The sequence below is a fragment of the Hemiscyllium ocellatum genome, chromosome X (assembly GCF_020745735.1).
Source record: "Hemiscyllium ocellatum isolate sHemOce1 chromosome X, sHemOce1.pat.X.cur, whole genome shotgun sequence".
In the NCBI taxonomy this organism is placed as follows: Eukaryota; Metazoa; Chordata; class Chondrichthyes; order Orectolobiformes; family Hemiscylliidae; genus Hemiscyllium; species Hemiscyllium ocellatum.
In genome coordinates, this window is record NC_083453.1 from 11,589,330 (window position 1) to 11,601,329 (window position 12,000).

A 12,000-nucleotide genomic window follows, 5' to 3' on the forward strand; every position below is an offset into this window, starting at 1 on the left:
GTCCCCCATGAAAATGGTCTGCCAAAAGTTGACACATGAAGGATGACCATTTGGAGCCGGCTAGAGAAGCCAGTGCCTGTGGGACTACAACCCAGCAGGAATTAGCACCAGCAGGAGAGGAGTTGAGACAATTGGGAAAAACAAAACACGTTAGCAGTCCACTTTTGCCTCTACCAAAGGCCTATTTTTCAACTGGAAAATGGTGAGTGTAGGGGGAGTCCTGTTTGGACATCAGCTGATGTCCACCTGATAACCAGGGGATCACTGGGTACTGATAAAGTTGATATTTCTCCTTCCCAGCCCTGACATTCTGAGGAACACCGTCACTGTTATCAGTGAATTCAGCCATTAATTCTAATTCTCGATAATCACTTGACGTGTTAAGAGGTCGGGAGTTTTTGTTTCACTTTTTTTTAAACGATCTGGAATATAGTCTTTTGATTCATGTTCGTCAGATCTTTGTTTTATATTCTAACTCTGGAAAAAAAAACTCTCAAAGGAAGTAAATCCACCCTTTTCTGTAAAGTCTACAAAAGGTCCCACACAGGGACTGCTTCCCCTTTTATGTTTATATAAGTTATTTTGATCCCGGTCCCCATGATAATTAATAAATTAACAATAAATTATAATATATTAAAAAGACCGCTTGACACCAGATAAAAATGCAAAAATGTAGATGATATAGAAATTGATAACGAAACTGATTAATTTCAATCTATATGTATTTAACCGTTGTTGATAATTTTAAAAAAATCTACATTTACAGAAAAATATCTGGATATCCTTTTTCGAGTAAGTATTGAACATAAAATGGAACTGTAATCAATTAAAAATTAGAAAAAAAATAATTTTGTAATGTCCAGCAAGTTTTTGGAATTCAAAGATATAATTAAACTGCAAAAATATGATTAATGTAAATTTCCATTGTGATTTCCTCATGCGTAATTTTTAAAAAGCGATTAATATAAACATCTCTATTAATAGTTGCATTCTAAAGTTAAAGGGAAAATGGAGGCATTTGATTGCAACAATTCTGAATTTTGTCGCGATGTGTACCAGCGGAGGATGCTGTACAATGGCTGCATGTTAATGAGTAGATGGTAATCTTTCTTTACAAAGTCAAATTTATGCAGATGATGCTGTGGGTCAGAACTGACTGACGTCATTAGTCTCAGCCACCTGCCTGAAGAGGGGGTGAAACTGACTCTCTGCGAAATTCACCAAACTTTGCCATTTCTGGCTGGTCGCAGAGCTCCGCGCCCGGCTAGGGATGAGCTGGATGGCTAGGTGAGTAATGTGACCGGGGTACTTCCTCCGATCGGCTTTTAAAACCCCTCAGATCGGGCCGGCAGCAGTTTGGGGATCAGCATGCGTGCGTGTGATTGCTGTGCAGTTTTGTATCTTTTTTTCTCTCTCCCTTGTGCTTGTATCACTTCCTCCTGCGGCTGGCTCCTGGGCATCCCACTGGGTCGTAGAGTCCGCTCGCTCTCGTTTACATACAAAGAGGGCTCGCAGGATCCTAGCAACCGTCCTGTTCCTGTAGCACATCGACTAATATTCGAGCTGAGCGTTAATAACACTCACAAGTGACAACAGTTTGGGACACGCACAGTTGTATGCACAAGCAATTGTGGTTTTTATTTACAGTACTAAGCTGTTTATGCATTTGCGACTCGATTGTAGCAACGTGGTTTGTCGCTTTGATGTTGATCTTGCTTATAGTAGTCTAGAAATCTGCTTGGAGACAGGAGCTGTTTAAAGTTGCCAAAGTTGAATCTTTTAAGAAAGTTGAAATCCTTTGCGGATTTCCCACCTTTGCCTCTCGTTCCTGCCTCCCCCCCCCCCAGGTTATAATTTAACCCCTTAATCAATCTTTGTGAAAAATTACATGGGGCTTCAGGACTGACAGACTCATTAGGTAACCTTGCAGACACTTGAGGGTTTAAAAAAAATTGTCAAAAGAAAGGGAAATCCAGACTTAAAAAAAAATAAAATTTGGTTGCTCGGAAGAGCCAAGTTCTCTGAATCCTGCCTTACAACCAGACTTTCAGTTCCACAATGTCAGCAGTGAAGTGGGTCCGTGACATCGTTGCCCTCATAAGTCTTACCAACGTGTAGTCCAGTATCAGAAGAAATCCCAACAAGTGTCTTACCTGAAAGCCAGCCTTGGAGACGTTGCAGCACTGACTGAGGGCCCTGGGCCTATTCCTTGGGATTCCTCGCAGAGGAAGCTCCTCATTTCCATCAGGTGGAGGTCAGAATTAGAAGAGGGGAAAAGCAGCAGTATCAACAAGCACACTTTTTACCTTTTTTGCTCGCTCTGCAGAACTGGGGGTAACCTTGGTCACGGTATAACATGTCTTTCCCTTTTTTCTCGCGAGGCAGAAAGTGAAAATCAGAGCCACACATTCACAGATCTTAATTATTCTGTGTAAAAAAAAATGTTTTCTCTCCCTTTCTCCAGTCTTCTCGCTTTCTGACTTACGTTGGGTTAAAAGTTAATGAACACTGACCACCCTTACCATCCTGAATCAAAGTGACCATCCGTAATGAGTGAATGTGGAAAGTGAGTGCCGGGAAGCAATTTAGCCATAGAGCAACGTCACCACTGAGGCTAGCCCTGTTGTCTGCTCAGTGTCCATGTTTATATAGATTTCAGCAGGAGTCACAAGGTAGTGATCAGGAGACAGTGGCGTGGTTGATTTTTTTTAGGCCAAGGGCACTCGCAGCTTTTGCTGTCACTGTGTCTGGGAATTCAGCAGAAACGTGGAATCCTGTGATTTGTATGGTTCTGTACTTCACTGAGTTTTAGTCACTGAATCATTGGAGGATGGGGGTGGGGAATTGTCTCCATTTTAAAACAAATGACAGATGGTAACTGCTGCAAGGATGTTGTGACAAAAATGAAGCTAAAGATTTAAAGAATGTAATCCATTAATGTTAAACACTTTCAATTAAAATGGCATTCTATTTATTTCTGAAATAAATGTAAATTATTTAGTGTATGTTAAATATAGTACAAAAATTGGAATTATGCTGTATAACGAAAACATTTGTCAGGTATGTAGAGAATCCACTTTGCATTAAATAGAAGACACTTGGTAATAGCAAGATTTGTTCACCCCAAATTGCATCTCTTGACAACACCTCAAGTTACTTCACATCCTATGAATTGCAATGGTTGCTGCTACGTAGGAAAATGCAGCAAATGTTTAGAGCACAGCAAAATCCTACAAACGGCTAGAAAGTGTCCGTTTGGATTATGTGCTCAAGTCTTGAGCTGAACTTTCAGCTATAGCCTTCAGGCTCAGTGATAGGACCTGTCCCCACAAGATCAAGTTGACTCCCTGGAAATTTTCTATTAGGGTATACAGATTTTTTTTTAAACTTTACTGTCCTCTGTTGGTGTCCACACTTGAGGACAACAGTATCGTTGCTATTGTTACCCAGGCTGGAAGTGATTGACTCAGCACATTTGGGAATAGAATCTGTGACATTTCTAGTTTTTAAAAATTCCTCCATGTGATGTGGGTATCGCTGGCAAGGCCAGCATTTGTTGTCGTAACATTAATTGCTTTGAGAAGGTGAAGGTAAGCTGTCTTCTTGAACCAGTCTGTGTGCTGTAAGTAGACCCACAAGGGAATGAATTACAATATTTTTGACCAAGGAACAATTGAAGGGATCGCAATATAGTTTCAAGTCAAGATGGTGTGGGACTAGGAGCTGCCACTCTTTCTCAGTGGTAGAGATTGCAGACTTGGTAGGTGTTGTTGAAGGAACCTTGGTGACTCACTGCAGTGCACCTTGCAGCTGGTGTACACTTCTGTTACTGTGAGTCGGTGCTGCAAGAAGTGAATGTTGAAAATATTATGTGGTATGCCAGTGGAGAGGGCAGCTTTGTCCTGCATAGTGTTCTTGAATGTTGTTGGAGCTGCACTCATTCCAGACGGGTGGAGAGTATTTTGTCATACTCCTGACTTGTTCCTTGTGGATGGTGGACAGGCATTGGGGTGACAGGAAGTGAGTTACCCACTGCAGAATTCCTAGCCTTTGACCTGGTCTTGCAGCTGCAGTATTTATAGGGCTGCTCCAGTTCAGTTTCTGCTCAATAGTGATCCCCGTCATGTTGATGGTGGAGGATTCCGTGATAGTAATGCTATTGAATGTTGAGGGGCAGTGCTGAGTTCTGTTGTTGGAAGTGTCATTGCCCGGCACTTGTGTGGCGCAAATGTTAATTGCAACCTGTCAGCCTGTACTTGGATGTTGTCCAGGTATTGCTGCATTTGAAGATTGACTGCTTTAGTATTTGAGGAGACGTGAACGGTATTGAGCATTGTGTAACAATCAGCAAACATCCCCATTTCTGACCTTTATGATGGAGGGAAGGTCATTGATGAAGCAGTTGAAAATGGTTGGGCCTAGGACACTATCCTGAGGAACTCCTGCAGAGATGTCCTGGAGCTGAGATGACTGACCTCCAACAACCACAACCACTTTCCTTTGTACCAAACATGACTCCAAGCAGCAGTGAGTATTCCCCCTGATTTGCTAAGGCGCCATGATGCCACACTTGGTGAAATACCTCTTTGATGTCAAGGCCAGTTTCCCTCACTTCTCTTCTTGAATCCAGCTCTTTTGTCCCATGTTTACAAGGGTGTTAGGAGCTGAGCTAGCCTGTTGGAACACAAATTGAGCTTCAGTGTGTAGGTTATTGCTGAATGTTGGCAGAGCAGTTATTGTTGAAGCAGCGGAAAGGACCAAGACAAACCGAAGAGGAACAGCGAAAGCGTAAGCGCAAAACCAACCTCCCATTCGGTGTTGGGAGTGAGTGGAACAGTGTGGCACATTCAGTTGCCAACACCGAGTAGTCTGGAGTAGTTCACGTCCATGCTGAATTCCAGTCTGTGTTCCCGTGATGATGTGCTAAGTTGCGGTCAGACGGCCACATGTGAGTGGAGTTTTTGGCAATCATCACACGTTTGATAATCACTCTTCTGCGCTTTTCAGCAAGGCTTTGTAGATAACCTCAGCTGGGCCTACTGGCAGGGTACTTGGCTGCTGTCTTGACCAGCCTGTGTTTTGTACTTGGGAACTTAGAAAAGAGGAGGAAAAGAACCATGATGTTTTATTCCTCAAACCAGATTATTCAGTCATAATTTTTTTCATATTTTCTTTTATTGCATTCTGATCCTCCTTTTGAATTTACAGCTGAAAGTTAAGACAACTGGTTGGCTTTTGTTTGTTTGTTTCAGTGCTCTCCTATAAACCGCCTTCAGGAGTCACGGGAGTTAACTGTGACTCCACCATTTCTATCCATCTCTGTGAGAAATTGCTTTATATTTATATTTACCAGCTAAGTTCACCTGAGTTTTGGAACTAAACTTTTATAGAATTGAATATTGCTCTGTTCAGCAGAACATCTCCACGTACCGGATCACCTTTGAAGTCACTTTCTTCAATATTGACTCCTTATTGTGAAACATTGCTTATTGTAGGAAAACCTCAGCAAAGCCTGCTCTTGTGAGAATATTTTAGAAGGGAATGTGGTTTTGCGCTTACGTTTTCGCTGTTCCTCTTCGATTTGTCTTGGTCCTTTCCGCTGCTTCAACAATAACCGCTCTGCCAACATTCAGCAACAACCTACACATTGAAGCTCAATTTGAGTTCCAACAGGCTAGCTCAGCTCCTCGTCAGTTGCTGTCTGAAATGAGCTCCACTTGAACGGAGAACCAAAGCTGTTCTGCTATAATTTACACCATGTGCTGGATGGATTCTGCTTTGTGTGCCTAGAGAACAAAAGAAAGAATTACATTGACATAGCGCCTTTCATGACCACAGGATGTCCCCAAGTGTTTTACAGCCAATGGATTACTTCTGAAGTGTAGTCACTGTTGTAATGTAGGAATTTCACACATAGCAGACTCTCACAGACAGTAATCTGCTCATGACCAAGTGATGTGTTCAGTGTTGTTGGTTAAGTAATGGCCACATCATCAGGGACAATTCCCCTGCTCATCTTTGAAAGAATGTCACAGGATCTTTTATGTTCAACTGTAGGAGGAGGCAAGACCTCGGTTTAATTGATTGTAGCTGCTTTTCTGGGAGGAAGCCGAGGCAGAGGCACAGACAAAACAAACATTGTACAGATTTCTTCGGGTAAAACACTCTGTTCCTAATATGGTAAAAACCTAAACACCAAAATTTTCGCATTTCCCAACTGCATTGGGAGAATAATAATATAGAAAACCAAAAGTGAGTCATTTTACAGAAGTGTGTTCTTGTTGCAGAGCCACCCTGCTAGGATGGTACACCAGGAAAATCAGGCACATGTCCCTCAACGTTTTCTATCCACTGTTAGACCGGAATTCCCAGTATTTCTTCCCACGGGCGGACAAAGTGTACAGTTGCCCCATTATAAAATCAGACAGATGGTTCCTTACAGGAAGTTGAAGGAAAGTCAAAGCTGAGCTCTCTGAGGCCAGCTGCATGCTTGAGAAGTGTTCTTTAGCAGCAAGAGCACACTCGAGGAGAAATGTTTTGTTCCCTGTCGTTCTCCACCCCCTTCCCTCCCAACTCCTCTGAAGCTGCAGGCTAGTGCGGGGGTACATTTTCACAGCTGCCAGTAGCCCTCCAAAGCCACAACCAAATGGCCATTCTTTGTGATTGAGTTATGATGTGTGGGTGCACTTTTGACCTAGCCCACCCCTTCGGAAACTGATTGGATTGAGGATTAGCCTGGCTTTACGCTCTGCCCAGTTTTCCTCTTTGAAGCCATTGGGGGAGCAGCAGTCGGCTCAATGCCTGAGTTCTACTCAACCCCCCGGGTGTCCCATCAGGATGAGATTTGTTAACATTGCTGGTTGGCAGAAGGCTGTTCGGTGCTCCTACACTGCTGCTCCTGATCTTGTCCTCACATTCATAAGCACTTTCCAGGCAGTGTTATCACATAGCAGTTCAGGATTTTGTTCCCAACTGCTATGTACCTTTCTCATCCAAATTGCTGAGACCAGTTATAGCAACCAGTTTGCCATGCTAACTTTACACACAGAATTGAGTCTGGGACCTACCAGTGTGCTTTAGATGAACTCAAGTATGCTTGGGCTCAGAAGCTGAAGAAATACTGGCTGGAGTCCTAGCTCCTGATTGCTATCCATTGATCTCTGCTGGAAAGTGAGTGCTGAGAGCTAGCCTATCTATGATCCACTCCTGACAGAATAGCCTGTTTTCACCTTCTTGGCTCACATCTAGAATGGCAACCTGGAATGAGCTACTGAAGGGAACATGGCACCAAAAGAGCTATTAACCAGCAGTAACTTCTGGGGAAAATCTTGGAAATATGGACAGTTGTGAAAAGATGGACATGTGGAGCCAAACATGATGTACAATTAGAGTTTCATTTATTACCTCCATCACTGAATGTTAGTGGGGATATTGCTTTCACTCTTGTCTGTCTGTGTATTTGTCTGTAAACAATTTACCTCAAATACTTTCAATAAAACTTGGTACGCAGCAGCTGATGCAAGGAGTAATGAATTTGTTTCTGGCAAAGATGTGAGTCCTGGAAATTTTTAAAGGATCCATTAACATTTGGAGATAGGGCATATTGTTTTTTTTTAAGAAGAATGTTGTGGACTGTTTCAGCTCATGTGGTATAATTGATTACAGCTGTCTAAATGTGAGCAGATTTTTCAGAGCAGATTGTTAGATGTGGAATAGCCTGAAGCTTCTCCAGTGAGATGGAAGCTCTTTTGTGAAAAGTTTTTTTTTCAGCTTTGTAGTTATTGAGCATCAACCAAGCTTGGAATATCTCCAGGGAGAGCTGTGTAATTGTGATGACATTGTGTGGCAACTCAAATGTTAGAGGTATGCCCTGTACTGAGCACCCTGTTTACCTGTTCTACATAGCATCAGCAAACACTAGAATTGTACAGCAGGTCAGTCAGTGTCTGAAAGAGAAAGATCAGTTAATTGATTTTGAGTGGGAGCCATTACCATCAGACATCTGGTAGTGCCCAATCTTTACCAGTTGTGCATGTCATTAACCCTTATGATGTAACTTTGACCATAGTCAGTGGGGAGAGTCTCTTATACTAGTCTCATGACATGGTACTTTTTGTAAGGCATCTACAAGGAAGGCACACAATTGCAGTGGTATTAAGCAGTTTGAAATAAGTGAGATTTGATCAGGTTAAACTATCTTGAGTTAAACGATATAGAGAAGGATGTGGCTGGCCAGGCCCAAGATCTATCAAATTAATAGCCTCCTACATTGGTATTACTAACACATTGGAAGGGTCAGGAATGAGCTGTATTATTCAGTGAATGGATCAAGGATCTCTTGAGGGCAGAGAATGACCTGAAATTCAATTTCTGAAATGTTTGGTTGTTGAGGTTGGAGAGTGTCACCTGTCTGCAGAATCCCAGGGGAAGTTCACCATCTGCAGCAGGAAGGGGGGGGAGAACAGGAAGTAACAACTCAATTGGAATGTGAAACAAAAAAGGAGACCCCGTAGGACTGGAGAAATATAAGATGGGTAGATTTTTGCTGACTCCAAGTGTGACTAGTGATCATTGGAAACCCATAGATCCACCACTGTTGCTATTTCGATGTGAGCTCATAGTTTGCGAGGTACCCTGTCTTCTCCGAGTGTTCAAATGTTTGAACCTTTGATGAGTTTGTCTTTATATTTACTTCAAACGCAAAAAATTGAAATGCTGCATCCTGGGAATGTTTCTATTTTGTGAGAGGGCTTTGTTGCTGTCAAGGGTTATACATAATTGGATTTCATTTCCTCAGTATGTATTCTGCTGGATGGTCTGACTCAACTCTAGTCTGACTCAGCCACGGTTCTGGTACAAGAATAGAATTCCAGTCCAATAACTTTCTGATCAGATGACACCAGTAATAGCTGAAGCACAGCAGCTCTGGTTTGTACTTCAGTTTCCTGATAGTTAGCCTCTCATGAGTCAGGGACAATCCTTCAGAATTCTGGCTGAATTTGTGGCTTTTCCTGATCAAAGCAAACAGACAATTAATTTCCTTGCATTGGGGTATTGTTCTAATTCTGAGTAGCCGCACGTCATGTAGATAGTCAGTGTCAGCAGGTAGGAGGTATTATAACCATCTCTGATCTTATTGCCAGCTTACGTGCTGATCCAGTGCAGGGCTGGGGTCTCTGAACGTACTGACAGGTAAATCGATGTTGTACTTGCATTGTGGATTCCATGACAGTTGCACTGGTCCTGTTAATATCGACCTGCCCCTCTTTCCAGTTTGCTTATCTATATGTAAATTAGAATTGTCCACGATGAGTGTAGTTCTTGTTGCATGAATCTGTCGTTTTCGGTGTAGCCTTGCCACGACTATTTGGAGGCCTATAGACAGTTCTTGGTAATGTTTTCTACCTCTCATTGCTTCTTAGCCCCACCCAGACTGATTCTATATCTAGAAATCCTACGCCAGTATGCGTTCTTACTATTGCATTGATTTCATCTTGCATTAACAATGCCACCTCACCTTCATTTTCCATTTTGCCTATCATTTCTTAAAGATTGAATCCCTTTGGATGTTCATTTCCCAGCCTTGATCACCCTGCAACCATGTCTTTATAATTGCAATCGGATTGTATCCATGTGCCGCGATTTGCATTAATTCAACTAATTTATTCTGAATCATAGAGTCATACGGCACAGAAACAGACCCCTCAGTCCAACTCGTCTGTGCTGATCAGATATTCCACATTAATCTAGTCCCATTTGCCAGCATTTGGCCCATATCTCTCTGAAACCCTTCCTTATTATATACCCATCCAGATGTCATTTAAATGTTGTAATTGTTCCCATATCTACCCCTTCCTCTGGCTCATTCCATACACGTACCACCCTTTGCATGAAAAAGTTGCCCCGAAGGTCCATTTAAAATCTTTCCCCTCTCACCCTAAACTTCTAGTTTAGAACTCCCCTATCCTGGGAAAAAGACTTTGCCTATTTACCCTATCCATGCCCCTCATGCTTTTATAAACCTCAATAAGGTTACCCCTCAGCCTCTGATGCTTCAGGGAAAACAGCCCCAGCCTATTCAACCTCTCCTTCTTATAGCTCAAATTCTCCAACCCTGGCAACATCATTGTCAATCTTTTCTGAACCCTTTCAAGTTTAGCAACATCTTTCCTATAGCAGGGAGACCAGAATTGAAAGCAATATTCTAAAAGTGGTCTCACCAGTGTCCTGTACAGTCACAACATGATGTCTCAACTCCGATACTCAATGCACTTATCAATGAAGGCAAGTATGCCAAATGCTGCCTTCACCACCCCACCTACCTGTGATGCCACTTTCAAGGAACTATGTATCTACACTCCTAGGTCTATTCACCCCTATCTGCAACACTCCCCAGGGCCCTACCATTAAGTGCTTAAGTCCTGTCCTGGTTTGCTTTTCCAAAATGCAACACCTCACATTTATCTAAATTAAGCTCCATCTGCCACTTCTCGGCCCACGGCCCCATCTGATCAAAGTCAGAGAGTCATCGAGATGTACAGCATGGAAACAGACCCTTCAGTCCAACCTGTCCATGCCGACCAGATATCCCAACCCAATCTAGTCCCACCTGCCAGCACCTGGCCCATATCCCTCCAAACCCTTCCTATTCATACCCATCCAAATGCCTCTTAAATGTTGCAATTGTACCAGCCTCCACCACATCCTCTGGCAGCTCATTCCATACATGTACCACCCCCTGCGTGAAAAAGTTGCCCCGTAGGTCTCTTTTATATCTTTCCCCTCTCACCCTAAACCTATGCCCTCTAGTTCTGGACTCCCCGACCCCAGGGAAAAGACTTTGCTTATTTACCCTATCCATGCCTCTCATAATTTTGTAAACCTCTATAAGGTCACCCCTCAGCCTCCGATGCTCCAGGGAAAACAGCCCCAGCCTGCTCAGCCTCTTGCTGTAGCTCAGATCCCCCAACTCTGGCAACATCCTTGTAAATCTTTTCTGAACCCTTTCAAGTTTCACAACAGTTTTCTGATAGGAAGGAGACCAGAATTGCACGCAATATTGCAACAGTGGTCTAACCAATGTCCTGTACAGCCGCAACATGACCTCCCAACTCCTGTACTCAATACTCTGACCAATAAAGGAAAGCATACCAAACGCCTTCTTCACTATCCTATCTACCTGCAACGCCACTTTGAAGGAGCTATGAACCTACACTCCAAGGTCTCTTTGTTCAGCAACACTCCCTAGGACCTTACCATTAAGTGTATAAGTCTTGCTAAGATTTGCTTTCCCAAAATGCAGCACGTCGCATTTATCTGAATTAAACTCCAGCTGCCACTTCTCAGCCCATTGGTCCATCTGGTCCAGATCCTGTTATAATCTTAGGTCACTCTCTTCGCTGTTCACTACATCTCCAATTTTGGTGTCATCTGCAAACTTACTAACTGTACCCCTTATGCTCGCATCCAAATCATTTATGTAAATGACAAAAAGTAGAGGGCCCAGCACTGATCCTTGTGCCACTCCATTGGTCACAGGCCTCCAGTCTGAAAAACAACCCTCCACCACCACCCTCTGTCTTCTACCTTTGAGCCAGTTCTGTATCCAAATGGCTAGTTCTCCCTGTATTCCATGAGATCTAACCTCGCTAATCAGTCTCCCATGGGGAACCTTGTCGAACGCCTTACTGACGTCCATATAGATCACGTCTACTGCTCTGCCCTCATCAATCTTCTTTGTTACTTCTTCAAAAAACTCAGTCAGATTTGTGAGACATGATTTCCCATGCTCAAAGCCATTGCTGACTATCCCGTATCAGTCCTTGCCTTTCCAAATACATGTACATCCTGTCCCTCAGGATTCCCTCCAACAACTTGCCCACCACCGAGGTCAGGCTCACCAGTCTATAGTTCCCTGGCTTGTCTTTACCTCCCTTCTTAAACAGTGGCACCACATTTGCCAACCTCCAGTCTTCTGGCACCTCATCTGTGACTATCGAT

The 12,000-nt window shown here is 43.1% G+C and overlaps 1 protein-coding gene across 1 annotated transcript in view; it reads left to right on the top strand.

Annotated features, from left to right (window-relative positions):
• Positions 1-1,211: 1,211 nt before the first annotated feature.
• LOC132805730 (bromodomain adjacent to zinc finger domain protein 2B-like) overlaps positions 1,212-12,000 on the top strand; it is a 124,787-nt gene continuing 113,998 nt past the window's right edge. The window contains exon 1 of the mRNA XM_060820951.1: positions 1,212-1,287. The gene's annotated coding sequence lies outside the window, so the exon portion shown is untranslated. The remainder of the gene's footprint in view (positions 1,288-12,000) is intronic.